Here is a 27,304-nt window from a genome sequence, read left to right on the forward strand (position 1 = left end):
CTTTTATCGACGAGAACTTTATACTGCCTAGGTCATTTTACTTATGTATGATCAGGTACAAAGATGGAGCAAGCATCACACGAGGAGAAGAGGAGCAGGTGGACGTGAAGCTGGACATGGAGCTGGACATGAAGCTGGACAAGAAGACATCTCATGGATGCGCGAGGGAGGAGAGGGAGGCATGCACGAGGGAGGAAGGCAACATCCAGGCCGGCGCCACGCCCGGTCCGACCGGCCGCCACGCCGGACGGCCCGGTCTCACGTCCGGTTAAACCGCATGCCACGCCGAGTGAGCCCGGCGCATGCCGGATCCTGCGCTGGTGCCAACCAGGAGGGTGTACTGTATGTCACCCCGGTGGCCCTGTCTCAGGCCGGTCCCAGGCCCGGTCGACCGGCCGTGTCCGAGTCAGTCTCGACCAGATCCCGATCTGGGTAGGTTTTTAATGTATTTTCTCGACTTCTAGTCGTCCTGAACCCCTATATAAGTGTCCAGGATGCCCCCAAATTAGGTTTAGACCACGTTTAAGATAAACTCTACTTCATAGTTGATTGCTTTGCGTTTCTCAACAAAAAAAATAGTTGATTGCTTTGCAACTCTATTGAATCTACACACCAATTCGCGTGGATCTGATGTTTTGCTACTGAAAGTCTTGTGTGATCTGTTGTTCCATTGAGAATTAGACGGTTGCAACTTACCTCTTCGTGGTCGGCGGCTACGTGCGTAAGTGTGTGGAGTTGCAAATATCTTGCAGGGTTGAGAGCTATTGCATTGACGACAGGAATCAATCGAGAGACTCGTCAGCGTCATACAAGTTATCATCAACTTTATCATCGTGTATCTCCGTTGTGTTCATCACGTGTTCAACACATCTACCGTCGCTTACTAAGAAGATCGGGCAACCCCCATATCAGAACCTCAATGGAACATGCAGAGAAGGGTCATCTAGGAATATTGAGGAGCATAAGGGCTGGCTTGCCCTTTGGGCGGCAGGAAAGGCGAAAATTCATGTGTGGATGTTTATTCAGAATGGACTTGCTATAGGCGATTAGCTCCAACGATGGAATATCAAAGAAGGAGTCAGGTGTATCGCGTGTAACCGGGAGGAATCCCTGCTACACAGGTTCTGGAAATGCCCCCACTCGGTTGCCATCTGGGAGTCTGCTAGCCAATTGACAGGCCTACCTTTTGTGAAACCAAATGCCAACTCAACATGATCTGCATGGCTGGGTTTTGGATTGGCTTGGAAAACTGGATGAGAAGGAGCTTAGTATCAGCGTAATGATTATGTACCAGGCTTGGCTGGCCAGAAATGATGCACGCGATGAGGTGTGTATTGATGCTCCTTTAGTGATCGTGCCTTGCTCCCAGGTTTTGCTCGAGGAGTGGAGGAACGCGCAGCAGAGTCGAGTTCAGCCAGAGACCAGAGTGGTGGAGCACTGGCACAACCATCCGAGGGCTTGGACCAAGGCCAACACGGATGGTGCTTTTTTGGCCCTGGAGGGAGTTGGAGCTAGTGGTGTGATTCTCAGGGATCACCACGGCAGGTTTGTCGGGGGTTCTTGCCGTTTTTTCACTGCAATTCCTGACCAGAACGAATTGAGCTCATTGCTTGCAAAGAAGCGCTGATACTTGCAAAGGGAAAGGATGTTCGGAGGGTGTGTTTGGAGTCGGATTGCCTTGGTGCTGTGGCAAAGCTTCAAAGTAGTGACATTGATCCGTCTCTTCATGGTCCACTGGTGGAGGAGATCAAAACATTGCTGTGTGGCCTCGTCGACCACTCAATCAGGTATGTGCGCCGTACGTGTAATGGTGGAGCGCATTGCTTAGGGAAACATAGCTGCAAGAATAAAGTTTGTAAGGTGTGGTTTCCTGACCCGCCAGAATTTGTTGTAGACCTTTTGGCATTTGAGCGCATTCCAGCTTTGATCGAAAACGTCATATGACTTCAACATGAAGTACTAGTTCAAATCCATACTTATATATACAAGCCCGGCCCTGACAAGCCGTAGTCAATGGTTAACCCATTGTTCAATATCTTGGTTGACATCAAATACGTGTAGGTCTGAAAACATGACTTTACAAAATCAATCTTCATCATATTTGCCTCCAAGATCATTGGCATCAGAAAGGTTCTTGTTTAGTGACTCAATCGGTGCACAAGACTCGGTGCCGGTACTCTCCAAGGGCCCAGATAGGAAAAATGTTCCTGTACTGGGAGTAGGTGATCATACAGTTTCTGTTGAAGACTCCAATGATCTCCTGTTGAATGTCAATAGCGTGTCATGAAAAAATATTCATAGAAAAACAAAAGAACCAATCATGGGAAATGCCCAAGTGATGCGTGCAATTAGAGATTCATGTTTCAAATCTGGCCAGTGGACAACTTAATGATTGTAACGATGCAAGTTTAAAGAAATTTAAATGCAAGTAAGCATCACTCTCTATATTTTAATAAAAGTGATTATGGTCAAATTACCTGCTGAGGAAATTCTCCATCATCTAACTGCAGGTTAATCAAAACCTTAGCTGCCCGGTGCAAAGGCTCAGGATCTCTCTCAGCCTGCTCCAGTGGAAATGTAAGTGCATGACTACATATATATCATATACAAGTTGAATTCTACTAATCCACACATAAATTAACAATGTTAGAGATGAATGAAAATAAGGGAAGCTGGGAGGAAACCTGTCCAGCATCAATTAAGGACATCATGGCCCAACTAGTGTTGACTACATGGGACCGTTTTCCTTCAAGTTCGGTGTAAACCTGTTTGCGGAAAAATAGAAAAGAAATACAATATGAGCCATGGTATAAAGTTGCTCCAAGGGAGGAAATGTTAAAAGCCTAAAGTGAAATCATCAATGGAAACACTGATTTCATGTACTCCCTCCGATTCATATTAATTCACTCTAATATGGATTTTTAATTTCATAAAATCATCTTCAACTCTAGTTTTTACTCCTAATACTTTAACCTTGTTAAACAAGGCCCCTTAAAACAAAAGCCAGCGGGCAATATAAGTTTACATATATATCACAGCCACCACCTGATATATCATGAATTTGGAAATTGTTTTCTGAAGCGGTGGCGCCTCGTGGAAAGTTGTTCCTAGCATAGCTATCGTAAAGATCCGTTCAAAAGGGTTCACACGTACGACCCAGTCGCCGAAGGTCCTAACCTATGCTATTTAAATTCAGACTACCAATTCCCTAGGAAAGTACATAATATTCAAACTAGGATTTCATAAGAGCATGTCCACGGGGAGCCCAATAGCGCCTCCAATAGCAATTTGGAGCCTGCGGCAAAATTAGGCTCACATTGGCGCTCTTTCGAGCCCAATCAAACAGCCAGCAACCCTGTGCTGCCCCCTTCGCATCGGGCGCCGAACGGGCACATCAGTGCCTCGCGACACGTAGTAAAACACCAGCGGGCCAGCCATGTCAGTGACTCAACGGCCGGCGCCTTCATAAATGCGATGCCTCTATGCTCCACCGCCGGCTGCCGATGAAGCCACCGGTTCTCCACTCGCAGACACCGCCGTAAATGCGACGGTCGGATGCTCTGCCACCTGCTACCGACGAAACCACCGGTTCTCCACGCGCAAACACCGCCGTAAATGCGACGCCTCGGATGCTCTACCGCACTAACCCCTCTTGTTCACCACCGACTAGCCCCTCCGCCACACTAGCCTCTCCTTTGCACCACCGACGCTCTCCTCTCCACCACCGATGCATGATCTCCTCTCGAGAACATTGCCGCGACGGCTGGCGACCATGTACTCGATGCTAGGCCAGAACGACCGGACGCCGCAACCACAGCCACCGCAACCACAAACCGTGGCCCCGCTGCAGCCCAACATCGAGTTCGAGCTACCGGACTTCAACTCCGACGACTCTGGCGACTCCCAGTTCGACGAGTGGAGTGAGGAGTTCATAGCAGACGTAGAAGCCGAGGTGGCGGAGGAGATGGTGCAGTGGGGCGAGGAGCAGCAGGTCCACGGTGACCCGAAGCAGGTAGCGATCCTAGCCTCCTTGAACACGCAGTGCTTCCAAAGGCTGCAGAAGGAACAACTCGAGTATGTCAACGACGCGAACTTAGAGCACGTCGTCAACTACTCTGAGGTCAAAGAAACTTTCTTGGTTCCAGTGTTGTCGCAAGTGTCCATGGATGCTATCCACGGCACAGACCAATCCGGCAAGCGCTATTGGTATCGAATCGAAGACAAAATTTTCCACCTTATGCCTCGCGTCAAAATGTCGGTGACTCATTCCTACCAATCCATACAAGGCTGATGGGATGTGATCAAAGCGTCTCTTAGCCGATGGAGTGGAGCAATGGAGCAAGTCCGCAATGCACCTCCAAGCGGTGTGTCTATCGATGACTATATAAGTTCATTGCATATTGGACGTTTTGTGATTGTGTTAATATGTGCATTGCATATTAATGTTGCATTTTGGGATGTGATTGTAGGAAAGGATTTTCATGGCAAGGTACAGAGCGATGGCGGCCTCCAACGAAATACCATTCACCCTACAACATTGTTGGAAGCTACTAGAGCATATGGAGAAGTGGAAATTAAGGGACCAAGAGGCACCACCAAAGAAGGGAGCCTTGCTTCTTTTGGATGATGAAAGTGATGAGGAAGGAGGTCGGAAGAAGGGCAAGCCGGAAGGGAACAAGAAGGCAAAAAAGAGGATTAAGCTTGAAGCTGGTGCGACAAACTTGGCTTCCAAGATCGATGAATTCGTGAAGTCAGAAGAAAGCATGACGCTCAAGACTTTGGAAGCCAAGGCTATCATGACCGAGACAAGAAGAATGAGATGAAACAACCAAGGTGGAAAGCAATTCATGAGTTGGAAGAGAGAAAGCTAGCACTTGAACAGAAGAAGGCATTGAATGATCTCGTTGCCGAGGAGAATAGGATGATGATGATGGATCCTTCCACTATGGATGAGTTCACTAAGGAATGGTGGCATATGAGAATGCTTGAGATCATCTATTCTATTATATATTAAAAGCAAGATAAGGATGTTTTTAGAGACACTAGGTTAATCCACATGTGCTAAAATAATATAAACCGATGATATTAATCTCAATGTTTGAGATTAAAAGTTAAAAAGTGTTACGTACAACAATATAGTGTACAAAAGTAAACATATGTGACGTAAACACAATATAGAAACACAGGTTGTTTTAGATTGGGTCGATACGCACAACCAAATCTGATCTAACCAAACCATCTCAAGTAAGGTAGTAATTGGCCTGATGCATACACATCTCTACCCGGTACAGCAACTTCAATGTCTTCTTCAAAAAAAAAAGAACGGAATAGTACATATCGTACATGGAAAGAACTCCATTGCATATAAGATCTGGAAAGAAAATTTGATCGATTCATTTGACCCGCTAGCTGCATCCAGTAAAAGAAATATGTGTGCTATATAGGCCCACGCTGGCTGCATCTATAAAAAAGTATGGTAGCTAGCTAAACTGAACGTGGTGGAAAATATATTATATGGTTCCAAGTATAAAATAATGAATATTGTTTCCCAAAAAATATTAATGAATAACTATATAAATTTGAGTATACTGATAACTGAAGTATACAAAATATAGTCACAAGAAAATACATTCCTAATTTGAATACATACCTAGATACCGATGTTTCAAAAATAAATTTTCTAAGATACTTTCACTAAAGGTTGCGCATTCATGTATTGAAGAGTTAGAGACTTTCCTCCACTAGAAAAATGCCATTAGAGGAAATAACTCTAGGTGGATTTTAACTCGGATATACGGATTCCGACTTGGCGATAAAGAACTCTGCCTTTGTAGGGTTTCCAATTTTTCTAAGGAAATATATAAATTCAGCTTAGGTTATATTATAATTCCATTTTTTCTTATTGAATTTATTTTAAGAAAAATAATTGTATACAAAACAATACACCAATTGGGAGTTGGAGTAGGCTTTGATATTTAGAACATACCATATTTATAAGAGTCTCATGTATTTTAAACGGTCATAGAAGAGATGAAGAAATATCCATATAAAGTAATTAAATTTCTTAGTTAGTTTCCATACCTATTAAAATACGATAAGTTATTTTCTATCAATTGCATCGCGAATAAATTATTTTTCTATTCAATTAAAGAAACATTCTACTCTAAATTAAACATGCACATTAAAGATGATACATATAATTTCACTAGTAGAAAAATGGCCTTTAGTACCGATTCCAGAGCGCCTTTGTACCGGTTTTGGATTCGAGACTAAAGCCTCACCCTTTGGTACCGGTTCCTTACAAACCGGTACTAAAGGTGCCTCCACGTGGGCACTGAGGAGCCCGCGGGATTGGAGACATTTGGTACCAGTTCGTAACACGAACCGGTACTAAAGGGTACCGGTGCCATTTTTATATCAAATTTTTTTATCTATTTTTTCACTCCCTATTTTTATCTTTTTTTTTTGAATTATTTTCCACTCCCTCTTTTTATCTATTTTTTAGAATTTCTAATATTTTAGTTATCTGACAAGTTTAGTCTCTAACTACACTTATCTCTAGTCGGATTACTTATTTGTGGTCAAATTTCCCGCTCGATCACCCATCCTCCCACTACTAGCACTAGCACGCTTAACTTCCGAGTTCCTTCCCATCTCACTTCCAAGTGCTTCGTGTGCATGTTATTGATAGTAGTATCGTATCGATCCTATTAACATGTTGGTCACGATATCACACGCATTTATTGTTTGAATTCCACATAATTATTTTAATAAACACAAGTAAAGATGTAAAAATAATATTGAATAAATAAATAAAAATAAATTTTAATTATTTTACTTTTAAATATATTTTAAATTTAATTCATTTTTGCAAAGTCTAAAACCTGAAAATTTGTAAATCTAAAAATTTATTAACCTTTATGGTTAAGTAATAGTAATCTATGCAGGAAGGAATTATTAATTTAAATTTTAAAAAAATAAAAAATATATAAAATCCTGAATTTCTGGCGAAAACTAAAATGTTCCTGCTTTCATATTTTCATTTAGAATTTTGAGAATCTAAAAATTGGCTAACCGGGCTATTCCCAGTAGAATCGGATGTAACTTCTTCCCATGATCATTTTCATATATTATACGCTTTTTTCCGATATCGTATGCAACCAAAAAAGCCGTTTGACCCTTTTTCAAACTTCTTTTGAAAAAAAGTCAAAATTTGAATTTATTAATTTCGCCGAATAGTAGGTTGCATAACATACAAGAATCTCGAAGGATTTTATTTTTTGAATTTTCTATCATTTGCTTTTGTATTTTAGAAAGCAAAAAAGGTGATCCACGGGGGTGGGAGGTTGGAGGGTGCATGGGGAGCAAAAAAAGGCTGGAGACCCTTTAGTACCGGTTCTTTATACGAACTGGTAATAAAGGTGCAGCGCTGCCCCCACCTCCGTCTCAAATTTGACGCGAACCCTTTAGTACCGGTTCGTAAGATCCCATCGAACCGGTACTAAATGTTGCCTTCATCCTGGACAGCGAAACCGGTACTGATGCAACCTTTAGTACCGATTCACAGGAAATCGGTACTAAAGGTCAAATTCTATGACCGTTTTTCTACTAGTGTTTAGACTTCTTTTTCAAGAAACACTACAATGAAACCCTCCCATTTGCGAGGGCCACCTTGCTAGTTGACCATAAAGTTACAAGAACCTCTATGAATTTATGAGTAAAATGCATGAGACATCATGGAACTTGTCCATATATTTCAGTTTGGTCATTGTATTCCCGAAAGTTAAGTTTACGGTCATCAAAGACGTCACGGAGGTTCATGTACCATCACTTCGTACGGTTTAGCTACGTATTGGGTGACGTGGCATCGTGGTACCCACCAAGCATGTTGCAATTGTCTGTTAGTTTTTACAGAAAACCACAGGAAGATCGTTTGTTTCACCCTTTTGTCCCGTACACTATGCATTCAAAACGTGACCCACGTTCGGTTCACGGTATCGTCGGCGTTGTTTTGACTGACGGGGGCCGTTTGTGTTAGCCAGGCTGGCTCGCGAGTAATCACGTGGGGAGAGAGGCTTAGTAGGCTTGCCGGAGTTTCTCAACCTGATTAACCAGAGGGCTTCCAGGTCTGTCTATGGAGCAGCAGCCTAGTGACGTTCGGTTTGCCACACTAGTAACATATGGGTTGTCAATGACGGCATGATACTGATGGTTTGGAAATCCATCAGTGATTGTCTTTTTCTATGATGAAAGGGCGTTTTCGCGTTACAGATGGCGATTTGGGCTGCCCGGCCCGAAAAATTAGTGACGGGCGAGGTCTAAACGTCAGCTATTGTGCAGAAATGAGCGTCGCGGGTGGTGGGTGGCCCGAACTGCTGAGTTAGCAGGGGCGCGCGTCACAACAACTGGGCTTCGGGCCTATGGACACACCTGACCCACACTATGCACGCTCATGTTCACGTACTTTTCTGTCTGCCCGCACAACAGTCCAAGGCCTGCAACACTGGGACCATATTTGTAAGGGGAGACAACCACTGTCTGCACATATGTACCTGGCCTGCACCACTCGGGCCCGCATGTCAGGTGCCGACACGACCCACCTGCGTGGGGCCGCCCGTTCCGACAGCCTCCCAGCATGCGAAGTGGACCAGAACTGTCAGTACCACCAACATGGGTTCCACATGTCAGTTGCCATGCCAATTGTTCTCCGCACGTATGAGGCCTCAATGACGGATTTTGCCCTTTCGCTGACAGATTTTGCCCTTTTGCTGACGGATTTTGCCTTCGCTGACGAATTCCAAACCGTCAGTATGAGGCCTCCATGACGTATTTTGCCCTTTCGCTGACGAACTAAGATCGTTATAGAAGACCCATATGTTACTAGTGCCATAACATGCGGCGTGTGGGTGGAAAGCGCCATGCAGATGTGGTGGAGCACCCGGAGGATCTGTTCCGTCCGTTCGTTGGATCCAATGGTTGACAGAGCCAAAGCGTTGAGGAGGATCCGAGGTGGTTTAATTTTACTGTTACTTAATTTATTGATTTGTAAAATCTTAATGCAAATTTGTGTATAAAATCTATTTGATATTTTTTTATTTCTGTATGCTATGATATGGCATCTACCCACGATACAATTGTGATCCCTCTCATTATTAATTACAATTAAGTTGATGTGACTATAATTAATATTAAGAGATATCACAATGGTATCATAGGTAGATACCGTATCATAAGACGTAGAACTGAAAAAATAAATGTCAAATAGATCATGTACATAAATTTGCATTGAGATTATATAAATCAATATACAAGACAACTATGATACTACTGCATGATATTATGCATTGTAGAGATATTATCATATGCATGATAATACCATACTATGCATTGTGATGGGTCTTAGAATATTTATTTCAATTAATGGGAGTAGGAGATAGTATCCATAGTTACTTTAATTAATTGCTACTTTAATTAGCATTGATGTCACCTTCACTATAAAAGGACATGCCTCTCATTCGCTCTTCCGGGCAATTCACCCATTCACAAATTCAGCAACCAGGGGAAGAACCATCCTGTACACCATATCTAAGCTAAGATGAGGTTTTCTCTAGTGCTGCTCCTGACCCTGGCCTTTCTCGTATTAGCATCAGGTACTATTTAACATTTTCCTGAATTATGGCTCTTCACTAACCAACCAAAAAGCTAGATATACTCATTTTATGTGTGTTTTTCTTTCTGATGATATTTTGTAGATGCGAAACAACGTTGTAAGGAAACCATTCTCGGGCAGTCATATAATTAAGTGTCCTGGGTCTTGTGATAAAGATTGCACCCACATGCACACAAAGGCATGCGGCCATGTTGCCCGGTGTGCTTGGAAGGCCAATTGTGTTGGAAGTACATGCAAGTGTACCGTGTGCACATTTAGCTCCCAGACCATCTGAGGCACCATAAGAAAAAAATGGTGCTAACTAGTTTCAAGAAGGAGGCAAACCTGTGCTACTGATTCGGCCACGGCGATTGGAGTTGGAGGTGGAGGCGGAGGAGATGGTTCTTCGGCTACGACGATTGGCGGCGTCGGGACCTTGCTTGAGCTTCCATCTATATCGTGTTGGTTGATGAGTGTGCAAAAAACATGTTTTGCACATATTTTTAGATCGTTTTATTTGTGAACTATGCTGTAAAATTTGTGAACAGGTCGCTTTTGCTGTCGAAACTCTTTGAATTTTCCTTTTTACACTTCCTCTATACGGGATCTGATCGGCGCCGCCGCGCGCGAGCTCCGGAGTCGTGTTTACCATGCCCCTTACTCGCTAGTTTATGGGCTGAAAAGTAAGGGTTCTACTAGATTTGCTCTTGCACTGATTGCTTACATATACGGATATGTGCATATCTGTATTTTTCCGAAAAGGGGATATGTGCATATCTAATTGAGCCATACGGAACTCTACAGGAGTATAACCCTAGTTATGAAGAGATGCGGGCGATCTAAGTGTTGTGTTTTAACTTTGAGAGGGTGTTCCGAAGCATAAGCCACAAACAAATATATATCTACCTTATCTTTGCACGACAAGTAGCTTTCTCCCCAACCTCCAGAACGAAGCTCTTTTGACAACAAAAATTGGCACGCCTTCCTGATTGCAAGAGAGTTCCTGTATGTCCTTCCTCCAATAGCTAATGCTTTCACTGCAAACCATGTCCCCGCGGTGAAACAAATAGCCCAATTACCGTACCTGTTCCAAAATTACGTTTAATCAATGATAGCCGGAGTGTCTTCTACATCGAGTGGAAACACCAAAGCTAAAGCATAAAAAGTTGTACACAATGCGCATATAGTCTCTTCTTTAATGGAATTATAATACCAACCATGAACCATCACTTGTCTGGAGACTCTCAATGAAGTTGCAAGCTTTATGGATACAGCTGTCTATCTCTTCTCTTCGATGATCCGGGTAGTGCATTCTCCACATTGCCAGGGCTTGGATCACAGCCGAAGTGCATTCAACAGACCTGCCAATCGATGAGCGTGCATTTTCAGTTCTCTTTGACATGACAAAACAGTAAAGTAATATTTATAATTGGTTATCCATCTTACGGATAATCACTCATTATGTCTTCAAAGGACTCGGAAGGATTGAAAAGCTAAACAAAGAAAGCATATGTTAGAAGGCATAGTATGCAAACATGAATACTAAGAACAGCCGCCCTGTTAGTAACTCACTTGAAAGAAATTTAGTACTCACCTCTAGCCAGGAATAAGACCTTACGAGTTCATAAGATCCAAATGCACCATCCTCGTTCTTTAAAAAACAAGAAACAATACGATCATACACTTACAACATAGCCACGAAAGATAGTGATTGATAACTATAAAGACTGATTATAAATACCATCAAAGAAAGCAAACAATTGACAGCATCATAAAGTCTCCTCTCTTCAAGTGCTTCGCCACAATTTCAGGAGAAATCTTTGACAACAACAATGAGGTCTGATGTGGAAAAAGAGAGAGGGGAAATTATAACAATCCGAACATGTATCCAGAGTTCAAGTGAACGCCTGAGACAGCACGACAGAATATAGTTAATCTGACACAATAGTACATATATAAAGGAGTTCCTACTCAGATCCTGGAAGCAATCTGGAAATTTTGAAGAATATATCTCTCAATTATGCTAATACGAAGTATTGGCAACCTTATTATATACAACCTCCATGTCAGAATATTTTTTCTTACTTGTTTGGACTTGAGATACACGGTTCCAACCTCCATTTTTTCAATAGATAAGTTACTAAAGTTTGGAAAAAAATGTATTTACACGTATGGGTGTGGGTGTTTCCATCACCGTCTATTTTGCTTTGAGATTAGAATAAAAGTTCTATAAAGAATAAAATGTTTTTGGAGAATATCCACTAACAAAGCTATTATTATCATTAATTAAGAAGTTAAAAGTCTTAATACTGCATTCATGGTACGGAGAAATCTTTTTTACTAGGAACCGAGGTGCTACCATTAATCCTTCTGCGGTACAATCTGATGTAGCCCAACCTTGATCAGCAGTAGAAAAGGTCCATCCACCTTTAGATATATGGCGATACCAGGAACTGAAATCCCCATGGCAGTCCTCACGAATCTTCCAGAAAAGACGATATGTAAGAATCAAATGATACTTAATATCGCCAGAGTATTAAGCACTTACCTGTGTACTTTTTATGAAGTTGTGAGCTAATTTCAAAGTATCACCAAACTCTTGTATAAGGCCAGTAGACAATATAGCTTTGACTGTCAAAACTGTGTCCCAGAGCTGGCTACCATTATAACCCTACAATGGCGGAATAAGAATTTCTTAACATTGCATTAGAAAAGCACGAAAAAATAAGTCCAAGTACTCTTAATATCTCTCAAGATTAGACCAGAGGCTATATAATTTTCAAAAAAAATATTAGATAAATATAATTTAAACAAAATATATTTTACCTGAATTGATAAAATGACAGTAGAATGAACTGTCAACTTAAACTGCTGGATTCACTAGTAGGAAAACGCTTATAGATGGGATGCTATTCTGTGACGCACTAGCTTTGTGTGCGCCACAGAACGAGGGACAGTGCGCCACAGAAATAGCTTCTTTTTGTGGCGCACCAGGCGAGCATGCGCCACAGAAATTTGGCGGGGCCCACGCCCTGCCAGCCCCAATCATAGGTTTCGCTATTTCTGTGGCGCACTAGGATCTGTGCGCCACAGAAATAAGACATTCTGTGGCGCACTAGTTCTGGTGCGCCACAGAAATAAGACATTCTGTGGCGCGTCAGCACTAGTGCGCCACAGAAATAGAATCTTATATCATCGCCCGTACGCCACCGTCTCCCCCAAATCATCTCTCCTTATCATCGCCCCGTACGCCCGTACCCCTCCTACTCCTTCCTCCACGCCACCGTTGCCGGCCTAGATGGAGCGCGTCGCCGCCAGCTCCTTCCTTCGTGACGGCCGCATGCCTCCACGCTCCACGCATCCCCTCCACCACCAGCAGATCCCGATTCGGAGAGGGAGGGGAGGACACGCGCCCGGCGTCTGTCTCCTCCACCACGGCATCTGCAACCATGGCGGGCCCACCCCCGCCCCCGCAATGGAGGCCCTCGCCGCGCGCTACTGGAACCACAACATTGTCGGATACGACGAGAAGCTCTCCGACGGCTTCTACGACGTCTGTGGCGCACCCAGGGATCCGGGGTTCCAGCTCAAGTTCCCCTCCCTCAACACCCTCAAGTCCGTCCTTGCCGCAGGACGAGACATCCCCTACGTCGCCATCCTGCTGACCCCGTCTGCGGCGCCCCCATGGATCCCCTACACATCTACATTGTGAGCTATATTTTCTCCCTATGGCAATCTGTTTGTGGATTACTTATTTGCTCTATGACATGTTGCTGAAGCTTGATGGGCTCAAATCATCTTAATCATTTACAAATACTATTTATGATACCCCCATTTGGATGATTTAATCATCCCTGGCATGGTAGTTTGCTGCCATACTATCATGTACAAACATAACTGAAGATATTCAGTTATGCTTATATTTCATTCTCACTATATTGTTGCTTATAAAGGCATGATTTATATAATGAATTGCTAGTGAGCTCATATGCATTGCTTGTGGCTTTGCTATGGCTAAGTGCTATTTGGTTGACCTGGAATTACTTTCCTGGACATGGTATACTTGGTGGGATTTACTTATGTGTGATTTGTTACCCTCTCTCTCTACGGTATGAGCTCCGGTTGTACCAGGGATCACCAACTCTAGTTGGGTGATCTAGCGCCCCTCTCTGCTGGCCTATTCTTTTCTATCTATATATCACTGATTAGAACAGATGTTGCGCTTGATTTCTTGGCCCTGCCTATGATGCAGAGGATGAGGCACTTTCTTTGGATAAGAATAGATACTTTTATAGGGGTTTTCAATTCTATGTGATGATTTTACATAGCACCTCTATGCAAGACTGAGAGAAATCCATCTCTATATCCTCCTAGGTGAAAACCTAGTTGAAGGGTAGTGAGATGGGATTATTGTGTCTGTTTCTTTTATTTCCTCTCATATGTCTATGCAAACTAAGAACAAATAATATGCTTAATTTGTCGCCTAACCACCTGTTGTTGAGGAATAGATTGGTCATCTGGTCTGTTGATCCACCTCCTCCTTTGTGGCTAGCTTGATCCTCCTCTCTGCTTCTCCTTCTTCCTACGAAGCTAGCTGCAGCTTGGGGTATTACTTGTGTTATTCTAGTGGATCATGATGTGTTCTTGCTGGTTTAGTTCTGCTCTAGCTACTGATATATGGCTGTTGGTGCTATGAACAGAGATATTAACTTTAGAATTGTCATTGTAGTTTGTCGGTTACTTATTTGCTCTATGACATGTTGCTGAACCTTGATGGGCTCAAATCATCTTAATCATTGACAAAGACTATTTATGATGCTCCCATTTGGATGATTTAATCATCCCTGGCATGGTAGTTTGCTGCCATACTATCATGTACAAACTTAACTGAAGATATTCAGTTATGCTTATGTTTCATTCTCACTATATTGTTGCTTATAAAGGCATGATTTATTTAATGAATTGCTAGAGAGCTCATATGCATTGCTTGTGGCTTGGCTATCGCTATGTGCTATTTGGTTGATCTGGAATTACTTTCCTGGACATGGTTTACTTGGTGGGATTTACTTAGGTCTGATTTGTTGCCCCCTCTCTCTAGGGTATGAGCTTCTGGTTTTACCAGGGATCACCAACTCGAGTTGGGTGATCTAACTCCCCTCTCTGCTAGCCTATTCTTTTCTATCTATATATCACTGATCAGAACAGATGTTGCGCTTGATTTCTTGGCCCTACCTATGATGCAGAGGCTGAGGCACTTTCTTTTAATAAGAACAAATACTTTTATAGGGGTTTCTAATCCTCTGTGATGATTTTGCATAGCACCTCTATGCAAGACTGAGAGAAATCCATCTCTCTATCCTCCTAGGTGAAAACCTAGTTGAAGGGTAGTGAGATGGGATTACTGTGTCTATTTCTTTTATTTCCTCCCATATGTCTGTGCAAACTAAGAACAAATATATGTTTAACTTATTGCCTAACCACCTGTTGTTGAGGAATAGGTTGGTCCTCTGGTCTGTTGATCCACCTCCTCCTTGTGGCTAGCTTGATCCTGCTCTCTGCTTCTTCTTCCTACTGAGCTAGCTGCAGCTTGGGGTATTACTTGTGTTATTCTAGTGGATCATGATGTGTTCTTGCTGGTTTAGTTCTGCTCTAGCTACTGATATATGATTGTTGGTGCTATGAACAAATGGGTGATGCGGCTGGTGTGTGAGAAACACTACCAGTACATCTAGCCACACACTGATTTATTTCTTTTATTTCTTTATAAATGATTTGGTCTTTAATTTTATTTGTACTTGCCAATGATTAGAATGTTTGGTCACTACACTCTGGGGTGGGGTGAGCGAACCTAGTGTGATGGCACAAATATCAATCTGTTGTGCATCCTACTTGGATTCTCTTACCCCATACCTGAATGTTAATATTTGTTTCGACCAACAAAGTATGAGGCCCTTGTCATTCCATTTGCTTTGATATTTCAAAATGTCGATGATTATAATGTTTTTCACTACACCTGGGGGGGGGGGCAAGTGAACCTGGTGCGATGGCACAAATATCAATCTCTTGTGCATCCTACTTGGTTTCACTTACCCCTTCCCTAAATGTTAATATTTGTTTCGACCAACAATGTATGAGACCCTTGTCATATATTCCATTTACTTTGGTATTTCAGAATGCCGACGATTAGAATGTTTGGTCACCTGTACACTCGGGGGTGGTGCACGCGAGCCTGGTGTGATGACACAAATATCAATCTCTTGTGCATCCTACCTGGCCTCGCTTACGCCATCCCTGAATGTTAATATTTGTTTTGACCAACAAAGTATGAGGCATATGCTATCTAGTTGATACAACTTGGCTCTTTCTTCCATTTTAGTGCCGACGATTAGAATGTTTGGTCACCGTACACTCGGGGGTGGCGTAAGTGAGCCTGTTAAGATAGCACAAATATCAATCTCTTGTGCATCAGACTTGGCTCACTTACGCCATCCTGGAGGTTAATATTTGCTTCGACCAACAAATTATGAGGCATATGATATATAGTTGATACCACTTGCTCTTTCTTCTATTTTAGTGCCGATGATTAGAATATTTGGTCACCGTACACTCGGAGGTGGCGTATGTGAGCCTGGTAAGATAGCACAAATATCAATCTCTTGTGCATCGGACTTCGCCTCACTTACGCCATCCCTGAATATTAATAGTTGTTTTGATCAAAAATATACGAGGCATTATTTATTATATCCTAGTTGGCTCTTATTTGTGTTGGCCTTCTTCGTTCATTTTGGTCTTCGTTCATTTTGGTCTTTCTTCCATTTTAGTCATTAAACACTCGGGGGTCAGTGCAAGCGAGCCTGGCGGGAGAGAGGAGGAATCAGAGGAGGAACCGGATGAAGACCCCGATGCAAGCGAGCCTACGGGGGAGAGAGGAGGGAGCAGAGGAGGAACCGATGAAGACCAATGTGTATCTCGAGATGATAAACTTTGTATGAATTAAGAGTTGTATGTGAAACATTTGACACTTGCTATAGTATGTGTATCTAATCTGTATCATGTGCCAAAACATCACTCCCATATTCATTGCTATATATAACATGTATGTGTATAGCAGTACAAAATCGTGTATAATACGAGTAAATTTTGACGCACTAAACACTAATTCTATGGCGCACCTATTTCTGTGGCGCACCGAGGCACGGGTGCGCCACAGAATTTCTAAATTCTATGGCGCATGGGAATGGTGCGCCACATAATTCTTATTATTGTGGCGAAAATTCTGTGGCGCACCGTCCATGCGCCACAGAATAGGTATTTTGGTTTGCCACTGATGAGACTTTTCCTACTAGTGATTATTGTACCAATGACATTAAGATGGATTACTATTTTTTTAGATTATCTAAAGATAGCAAGCAAATGAGTGTACCCATGACCTCGGCTAAGAGTAAATATAGTGGATTAAACAACAACCCAAAAAATCACCTTCATCTTCATGCCATCTTCAGCAAGCCACAAGTAATCATAGATTCGTGGAATATGTAGCTTGAAAGCTTCTGACTTTGGATTATCAACCCAGCAAGCAAGCATATTCAATGTCTGCATATAAAGAAAAGTCAGTACCAGATGAGAAACTACATCGTTCGAAATGTTAAGCTGATCTAGCTATTAAGATATAAAATTCGGAAATACAAAATTGCTGAATATGCTCAAAGAAAATTTGCCCGGAAAAAGAAAAGGATGCTGGCTTGTCAAAGATGGGTCTCAGCACAAGGAATGACAAGAGAAATCCCGTAATATTAAGGTTAACAAATCATTCAAGTAATAATTGTTTGACATATCCATCTGTTTTACTAACAGATATAGTTTGGCTTATGTGGACTGCGCTTTGGATATGAGTCTACCAATTCAATATTATAACTTGCAAGATATAATTATGCAAGATGCAATGGCTGCATAATTCTGCAGTTTCCCTCTTAAAATTCAAGGAGATGTGATCTTCTTGAGGCTTACAACAAGAATAAAAAAGAACCCATGTCTTTCTGTAAAGAATAAATAAATTATAAAATTCTATTATCTACCCTGCATAATAGAATCTAGTATAGTTACTTTTTTTTGGAAAATACAAAGCAACCATACATGATCCTTTAGTCATCTTTAGGTAGCTTATTCATGTTGGAACTTTGAGTAGCTCATGATCTGTAATAACATGTAATATTTTTATAATAATAATGCAATAAGGGCCGTATGCATCGATGGATGTAGAGGTTGCGCTGACTCATTTTGAAAAAATACACTATCCTTTAGTTTACCTTGTTTACAGGACCAACACAAATGTAGTTAGTGTTCTCATCCTCATAGTGGATGTGCTGCATGATAAGTTCCAAAGCTTTCCCCCTCAATTTATTCCCAGGACAACGCATCATAACAGGTTCAAAAAATGTATGGAGAGTGTCCCACAAAATATCTTGTATCATTGGATGGGGGTAATACAAATCTTCCTGCATTGCAAATTCACCAACACCTCAAGAAACAAAAACTTGGATCATAACCAAATATTTTTCAGACACATAAATATATGTATAACAAATCTTAATATGGGCCTTATACGAACTTGTGGACTATGCGGATCTTTGTTCTTAAGAATGCTCGGTGGTTTTGACAGAGGTGGTGGCTTCTTTACCATGTGCAGGGGTGTTAGGAGTCTGCTATACTATACCATATGAGCGCCCCGTCAACCTAGAGTGTCTCGGAGTATGTGATGTATTTTTAGTTGGTGGCAGTTTTCATGTTTATAGGGCATAATATCATGTTGGCATGACCTTCACCCACTGTCGGATTTGTAGGTGTTGTGTGGTGGCTTCGGTGTTTCATGTCTATACTCTTTCTTAATCCTTATTTATAATTTAATAAAGAGAGTCGTATGCATCACATCGAGGGGGCTGGGGTCACATCTTCCCTTTAGAAAAAAATCAATATTACAGATCCAGTGAAATGTAGTCAATCTCATCACAATGATTAGTTAATACCATGAACTAAAATTTGTCTCCGCACCACAAGCTATGCACAATAGAAACCAAGATGCATGAGACACTGCGAATGGCTGCCATGGTGCGCTTCCGTTGAAGAAGCGGGTACAAAGGGTCGGCTTGCCATGATAGCCATTCCTAGTTTCCCATGCGTATAAATTTCTATTGTGCATGACTTGGTGCAGGAAAAAGTTGTTTCATGGCCTTGTCAGAGGGATTGTAATGGGAGTTGATATTATTTGATGACTAATGATATTACATTTATTGAGTTCGATTTTTCTTTTTTAAAATTCCATCTCCGCAAAAAGTGCTATAATTTTCAGTGGGGTTTTAGTTGTTGTTACTGGTGATGCGCAACCTCAACATAAGCAATATTTTTCATTCGCTTTAATTAGGTATATATGGCTCCGTCTCAATGGTTTGGTTTTAGATAAAGAAAAGAAGGATAGTGGTATGCTTGTTTACATGTGTTCTTCTTGTGTAGTAGTATTAATTTGTTGCAGTTGTGGGCTAGCTACACTAGAAACGTACATGGAACGGTGCCAAGAAGATGGAAGGGCTTACATGTGAGTTTGTGCCCTTCCAGGAAATGTCCGTTGTGAGTCCGTTGTGAGTGTGTGCTATTCCTAGTGATCTACTATCTCCGTGTTAAGGAATAAGACCCACGTGTATTTCAAGATAAATTTTGATCATAAAAATTGAGCAAGAAAATTTTGATTATATTATATGTAATTAGTATCATTGAATTCGTATTGAAAAACACTTTCTAATGATGTTAATTTCATACAAATATTTCTTATATATTTAAAGTAATTCTTGGTTAAACAAAACAACATGTAAAGCAAGGACGGCTTATTCCTTGAATCAGAAGGAGTATTTATCTTGATTTACAATAACAATCTATTTTCTCATTTAGTATAGTGTCACATAAGCAAATTACCTAGGAGGTCGCGCTAAGAGCCCTCTCTTCTAAAAGGCCTAAGTAGGATCAATAATTACACTATGTGCGTAGACCGAGCTACATGTAGCCTTGTTTTTTAAAATTTCAAAATTTGGTAGTTTAAATTTGCAAAAAAATCTGAAAATAAATCTAGATGCTTAGAATGTTGTGTTCTACAACACTGTAAAATTTTAACTCGAAACACCCTATATTCGGGGCTGTGCAAAAATGACAAAATCTGACATCTATAATAGTGAACAGTGCCAGATTTCAAAATATCAAGATCTGCCAGATCTTGTCATTTTTGTGCAGTCCTGAATGTTAGGTATTTCGAGTTGAAATTTTGCACGTACATAAATCACAACATTGTCTACATCAAGATTTTTTTCTCAGATGTTTTTGCAACCTTAAAATGTCGTTTTCGATTTTTTCAAAAAGAAAGAGCTATGTGTAGCCTGTGCTACAAAAATCCGCACTCGCCGTGTAGCGTCTCACTTTTTAAGAGTAACCGGCATGACCAATATCTAATCATTAAGAGAGGAAAAAAACTATTTAGAACGAATTAAATCCATGATTCTGAGCCTCAATACAGTAAAGTGCCCAATGTTAAAACAAATATATAGAGAGCTGTATTAGTCAAATCTGGCACACCCAAAATTTACATTCGAAGTTTTTGACCTAGAAGTTTAGGTACGGAGTCCCTTGTATCTGTCTGGTCCAATATGGCCCCGCAAGATGAGCATATGTAATCTTATTGTCAAATAATTTGGCCACACACATTTATAATGAAGATGGCTAGTAAAAATAATAACATACCTTAGCACATAGATTGCGAGACTTTTTCCATTCGATCTCACTATAGGGGACCTTGTAGAGCTCCTTTCTTAATTCCAATACAATCGGTGTAATTTTACCAACAAACCTCTTACCGTATATGTAACACATGGGAAGATACACCATTCGGCTATGACACCACATTCGACCTGCACAATAACATAAATCCCATAAAGTCAAGGAATATCCTATCAGCATCCAACACAACCAATAATTTTTAATATTTTATTGGATAAATAGTATATATTAATATCGCGAAAATACTAATTACACCCAGCATCTACAAGAACGTATTGCCCTACTGGTATTAAAGATGCACACAACAAAAAAAGAGAAGAAATACAAAAAAATAAAAATCCCGTTGAAGTGATATATTTGCAGAAACGTCATCAGTGTCACCACAAAGACAACACGTGAAATCCAGTTTATTCATAAGCGACGTCTCCAAGAAAAAAAAATGTGAACAAGCGCCATCATCGGTCGATCATAGATCTTAGGTTTTCACCAGAAAGATAGTCCTCGCTCTCAAAACAATGCCTCGAAAAAAATCATTGCCAGGCATAGCCAATTAATGGTAGACCTTGGATTTTCACGCTGAAAGGTAAGACTATAAATTTCTTATAGGCAGTCGCCTCCAGTTGCATGCCGTTGATATAAGTCATGAATCACCAAACCAATTCTTCATCGCTACCAAAACTCGAACCACCATTGTTAGTCCTCAGATATCGGCTTTCATGACATTCCCCGCCACCACCATAAAACGAGAATGTGTCCCATGATATTAACAACTTCAAAGCGTTCCATTTGTAAACAAACGGTCAGAGAAAAACATGGGTACGCACGATTGAATCACACCCAATCTAGCAATCTCCAGACACGAGGCGCCCAGTGAAGTTCACCGATGGAACCTTCCGAAACTCGACACTCCGGTATCAAGAAGATATTCGCCTCAGCGCGAGAGGAACCACATTATTCACGAGACTAGCATGCAGGCCCCACGCTGCCAGTGATCAACCCATCCGGGGCCCTAGAGCCCAGATCGTGCTTCGTACGTGCCGAAAATGGCATCACCGGCGGCAGCACCGTCTACACGTGTCAATGACACGGCAGCAGATCGGCACGCGCAGCATGAAGACAAAGTGTCACGAAGCCTCTGATATATGGTAAACAGAATTTGATATAAATAGTGAATAGCGTCATACACATTTCTATGAGTGTCAAGATTAATTCGATACTCTTAGCTACGTACATAGGATTAAAGCATGTAGGGCTAATGACTTGCATATATCATTGACGCTTTAATCCCTGTGATATTGTATCTTTCAATCTACCCATTCCCGGTGTCGGCTCCTACATCGGTTCGTGCCGCTGCCCGGCGGCATATGCGAGCGGCACTTGTTGATGAGGACTCAGAGCTCCGCCCCCTCCGGCAACCGCGGGACTGCGTACTCATCATTGGCCAGGTGCCACCCGTGCGGGAGGCAGTACTCCGGCGGAACGAGCAGCCGACCTCAGTGAAGCACTATCGCCTCATCGAGGGTGAGGTTGTGGGGCGGTTCTCCCTGAAGCTAGTGCCGCTACCACCGGTTTCGTAGTTGTGCGCCATGGAGGTGGAGAAGGTGGTCACCAACGTCTATGGTTTATGGATGATAGAGCGGGGGAATAGGCGTATATGGGAGGGGCCGGCGATTGTACCGGGTGGCGGTCGTGCACATTGATGACACATGTAGCTCTGCCATCGCCGCGTCGATCTGGCGGGTGGTGTCTCGTAGCATCACCGCCTCGAGAACTGGTGCGCCCATAGAAGATGACGAATGTCCTTCTCCATGCGGTCATTTAAAACGTGATGCACCATTTTATCCCGATGCTAGGCCGGGTGCTCCCGCAGCCCAAAACTTATGTGGCATGAGGCGCCAACATGTCCGTTTTGCGCCATGCGCATACGGGCTGGCAAGGACGTGCCGGCAGTTTTATTGGGCTCGAAAAGCGTGCGGACACTTTATTGAACACGCTTGTGTGAGTCTGAAAATACAGCCGGCCCCAATATGCTATGGGGGCGCTATAGGGCGGTCGGTGAAAATACTCTTACAAAAGTGAGAACCGTGGACACAAAACTCAACAGACGTAGCAAGAAAGAAATACATGTTTTTTTTGAAGTAGAAAGAAATACATGTTAAACCCATGCATTGTAAACAATTGAACATATCCTGAGCTACCGTCTCGAAATGGCTGTGTCCCAACTCTGAAGTCCACATGCCGCCCTCTCGCCCCAGTGTGGAGCAAAGAAGGTCTTTAAATGCGTAATAAAGTAACGTGGGGATGCAGAACCTGGGTGTATTGGCAGGCAATATGGCAGCATCCATAGTTCTGGTGGCACTGGATTATTCCCAGACCACTCATATACACCAAGTACCTTTGTAAAAGGACACAATTGGAAGGAACATTTTATTAGGGTGTAAAACCAGATGGCAATACTAGAAACAATATTAATTAATGTCCTACCGTGAGCCAAAACTTGCCCCATGGTGTTATATAAGTCGCCCCCCCATGGTCCAAAATCCAGATCCGACCTTTCTCCATAGCTCCATCTCCACTATCTCGCCCCTCTCCCAGCAATCGCAAACAGACGTAGGTCAAGGCTGAACCAAACATGGTACTTGGCCCTTCAATGTGCAATCCCCACCCACCATCTTCGTTCTACACACACATGTTTTATTAATTTTCGTTCTGTGAGATGGAAGATGTCAAAGTTAGCCTTGCCTGATGATTATAGAGATAGCGGCGTATCTCCTTCTGATGTTCCGATGATAAGACGGTGTTCAATGCTCCCGTGAGATGCAAAGTTATAATCTGGGGAATTAAATAAGATATGTACCAACAAATATAAGGAACATGTGTACTTCTCCCTGGCTATATAGGTAAAATATTTGCTACTTGTGGACGTAGTTATACTACCATAAAAAGTATATGTAATACTTAAGGAGTTTGAGTATGTTCATATATTATATCTAAGATAATTCAGTTGGTCTATAGTTTGCAATATATTTTTGAAATACCTTCATATATGTATATAAAACTAGTATTCAAAAAAATTGTGCAAACTATTTCAAAAGTAGTAGCAAAATAGTCATATATACTTCATACTATTCGCACATACTCTCTGGTATGGTAGTTACTTCCTAGATTGTATAAATAACTTGTGGGTATAACTATACCTAAAAAACTATGTATATACCCATTATATATAGGAAAATGGTTTAGTACTCCTAGGAAATATACCTCAAATATGTAGTCAATATACCTCTCCATCATTTTTAATATATTTCATTACTAATTACTAGATACCCCAAGGTGAGCTTCATGAAAAACTCCATCTTACTTTGTATATTTTATGCTATTTTCATATGTACAGCTTTTATATTTATGTAAAATTTATATGTCGATAAAACTAAGGCTCTGGTGTTACTTTTTGATACTACGTGTATTGAACTATCTTAGAATAATTAGTAAGGTATTTAAAAAATGATAAGATGTATACTACAATTATTTGGGAGGCATATTGAATATGAGAGTACATGGTCCTAAGAGTATATAAAGTGCATATGTTGATCTAGAGGAGGAGGTACCAAGCCTGGCATGAGGAACATAGGACCACCATAATCCCCTGGCCAGTGTCCGTCATGTGCCTGCAGAGTAGAATAGCGTCCAATCGCCCTTTTCAAAGAGATCAACACGGCTTCTTCTGTGACATCTTCATCTTCATCCAGCTGCTTGATACCAGGAGGAATATCCAACATAGGAGGATTCGACATGGCAAACTACAATGCACATCATGTAGCAAATGCTTTTACAGTGAGTGACACTGAGATCGAACACATGTAAACTGAGAATAGGTAATTTTTTCGAATTACGAGAACCTATAAAATAATAACAAAAACATTGAAGCTGATATCAACTGTAAGTCAACATGAAGATGAATTTCTATCTTCCCCATTTTTTCAATTTCTCTCTGTTTCCTCATTTCAAAAGGTAGATAAAGGTAATTCTTTTTGTTATTTAACAAAATTAAGAAGTAAACTTTGTCTTGTAGATTTCATTCATGCATATGATTTGTGTATACCTTGTACACCCTGTCCATTTTGTGCCATGCATACATGCTGCAGTTCACTACTTAAAGAACTTCAAGAAATCATCACTTGAGACTTGCTAAATTCTGGTACATGATAGTTACTACTTAAGCTCAAGGATGGACAGACATAGTAACTAATAACACAATATAGTTATTGTTTATTCGCGAGGGAGACATATATCATAGTTGTTACTGAGCGACTAGCTAATTAAGTTTTATTTTTAAAGATGACATTTTCACTCTTTGGTGAAGTGAGTTGAGTCGAATGTATGTTTTACAACTAATGTTGCTGAAGTACGATGTTGACATTAATAATAGACAAAACTCCAATAAAAATATGAGTGGTATGTATTTTATTTTTTACATTTTGCCTTTTTAGTGAAAAAGGTCAGCAAGAAACTTGTAAGATAGACAAAATCTCATAATTAGGCATGGAACCATGGTAAGACATAAAGAACACTTATTTTGACATGTATCCATGAATAAGTTGACTTATAAAGGTCATGTTAAAATGGGAGCACAATTTGATGAAGTCAAGATATTCTTCCATTTTCACACACAACTTGCACGATGGCCCTCACATATTTATGGACGAATGACCCTTCTGTCTTCTCTCAAATTACTTATGTGTGTTGTTTGTTAGATATATTAAATCAGTTAAAATAACTATAGTACTTACATGATGTTAAATCAATTCATGATGTTAGTTAACTTTAACAGAAAATTGATGGACTGAAAGGAAAAGGGTCCATCCACAATATTTACTCATTGCGTCTGAACATATGAGACGCTCTTGTTTTTCATGTTTGTAAACCGCAAATCTGAAAAACAATACATGTGTCACTTGTTATGAAGTTTTACCGTTACAAACTTTTATTAAAATACAAACTCAATAGTAATATTGTTGTAATATATAAATCATGTTTGGTTTGTCAAATTGATGGTCAAACTAGACTTCAAAAAATGTGTGTGCCACCTAAATGGGAATGGAAGAGCACCACCATCATTAGCCGGTCTCTATATTTTTTGTATCATTTTCTTAGCCCATATTAACAATGTCTATCTTTTAGGAACATGAATGCTGACTTTATGGTGAAACTATGGTTATTATTTTGTATATTAACATGCTATTGGAAATAAATTATTTTATTTTGGGTGTATTCGGTAGCATGTTCATACTTGGTTAGTCAAAGTAAGGGAAGTACGACTCTAAGTTTTCTAGAACAACATCTATCATTATATCAGTATTTATTGTTTGAATATATTTATGTTATTTTGAATTTTATTCCACTAGTTATACACGCTTGGTCTCTTGTATATTAGTTCAAGACATATTGTCATCAATTTTTTATACGATTGCAATGACATGTACTCTTACTCCATCATCAGATAAATATTAATTTTTATTGTGAGGGACGTTCTGGTCCGTAGTGCGAATAATTTGTTGACTTCATTAACCTCACGCATACGAGGCTGATCAGATTACACTTCGTACTTTTTTCGTCGTTGCCAATCCAAGCAGCACTTTGCTATGCCACCCGTTCTAGCCCGTTTTTTTTTTTCTCAAATAACCACGTTTCATCTAGGGGGCGGTTGTTGTTTTTGAAGAGTCCCGGTTGTGCTTACAAAAGTACATCTCCGGCTAAAGAAAGCATATTGAACGGTAATTTCCAATGGACACGACGTAGTTGTATTGAACACAGACTTTTAGGGCCTGACTCTTAATTAATAACCGGGTAATCCTAGACTTACGGACGGATTAGCATTACTCTAACATGGACGATGTAACCATTATACTAACAATTAAGGCGCATCCGACCATTATTATTAAGCGAACGATCCTGCAGCTAAGTGCTGATCTTTTTTTGTTTTTGTTTGAGAGTAGCTTATCACGTCACGTGTACAGTGCTGATATTTCTTAATTCAGATATGGTAAAACAAGGTACCTTCCAGATCTTTTTCAAAAGCATGTAAATCCTTTTTTTACAAAATTCTGGTTAATAAATGTAATCTAGTAAAGAAAATCTATACCTGATCGAAAATCTCTAAATGGTAATCCAAAAAATGATTAACTTGTTGAGTGGGTCTGAGGGAAGTCACGGACCTGTAGGCGCATGGGGAGGTCGGCGCTGTGCTTCATCTGGTGCCGCTGGCGGATGAACTCATGGCGCGCGGCGTCGAGGTCGTCCACGGCGCCAACATCGTCGGCCGTAGGGTCGAACTCCCAGACCTGCCGACCGACGTGCCCATTGGTGGTGCGCAGCCACGGGTCACCGCCGGTCGCCTCAGCGATCCTTAGCCGCCACATCGCCTGAGGAGTTCAGCTAGCTATCAGGCCGGCTTCCTGCGCAACTGGAGTCGTTGGTGTGGTACTTGCTAGCTGCTAGTGATCACAGTATTTATAGACCACTCAGGTCTGGGTCAGTTAATTAGCTATCAGGTTTCAAACGTTTCACTTACTTAAATCAGCGACAAGTACGTATAAAACAGAGGATCTATAACTTCTTCTCTCTGCTGTAAAGTTTGGATCTGTGATGATGGTGCGTCAGGAATGTTTCCCTTTGGCCCCTCCATTATTTGAAAATCTAGGGCCGCAACATTCTATGCGAGGTTAAATGATATATATTCAGTACAGTATTTAGGAGTATGGACCTGGTGTAGATTACGAGTTAATATGCTCGACTGCTCCCATGTGGTTCAGTTGTTTGCATCTCTAACCCTGCGACCCA

General features: G+C 41.2%; 1 pseudogene; it reads right to left on the reverse strand.

Moving 5' to 3' along the window:
* Nucleotides 1–2,146: 2,146 nt before the first annotated feature.
* On the reverse strand, nt 2,147–26,883 carry LOC124664438 (annotated as a pseudogene).
* Between the last annotated feature and the right edge of the window lie 421 nt (nt 26,884–27,304).

The sequence above is a fragment of the Lolium rigidum genome, chromosome 6, assembly GCF_022539505.1.
Source record: "Lolium rigidum isolate FL_2022 chromosome 6, APGP_CSIRO_Lrig_0.1, whole genome shotgun sequence".
Lineage (NCBI taxonomy): Eukaryota > Viridiplantae > Streptophyta > Magnoliopsida > Poales > Poaceae > Lolium > Lolium rigidum.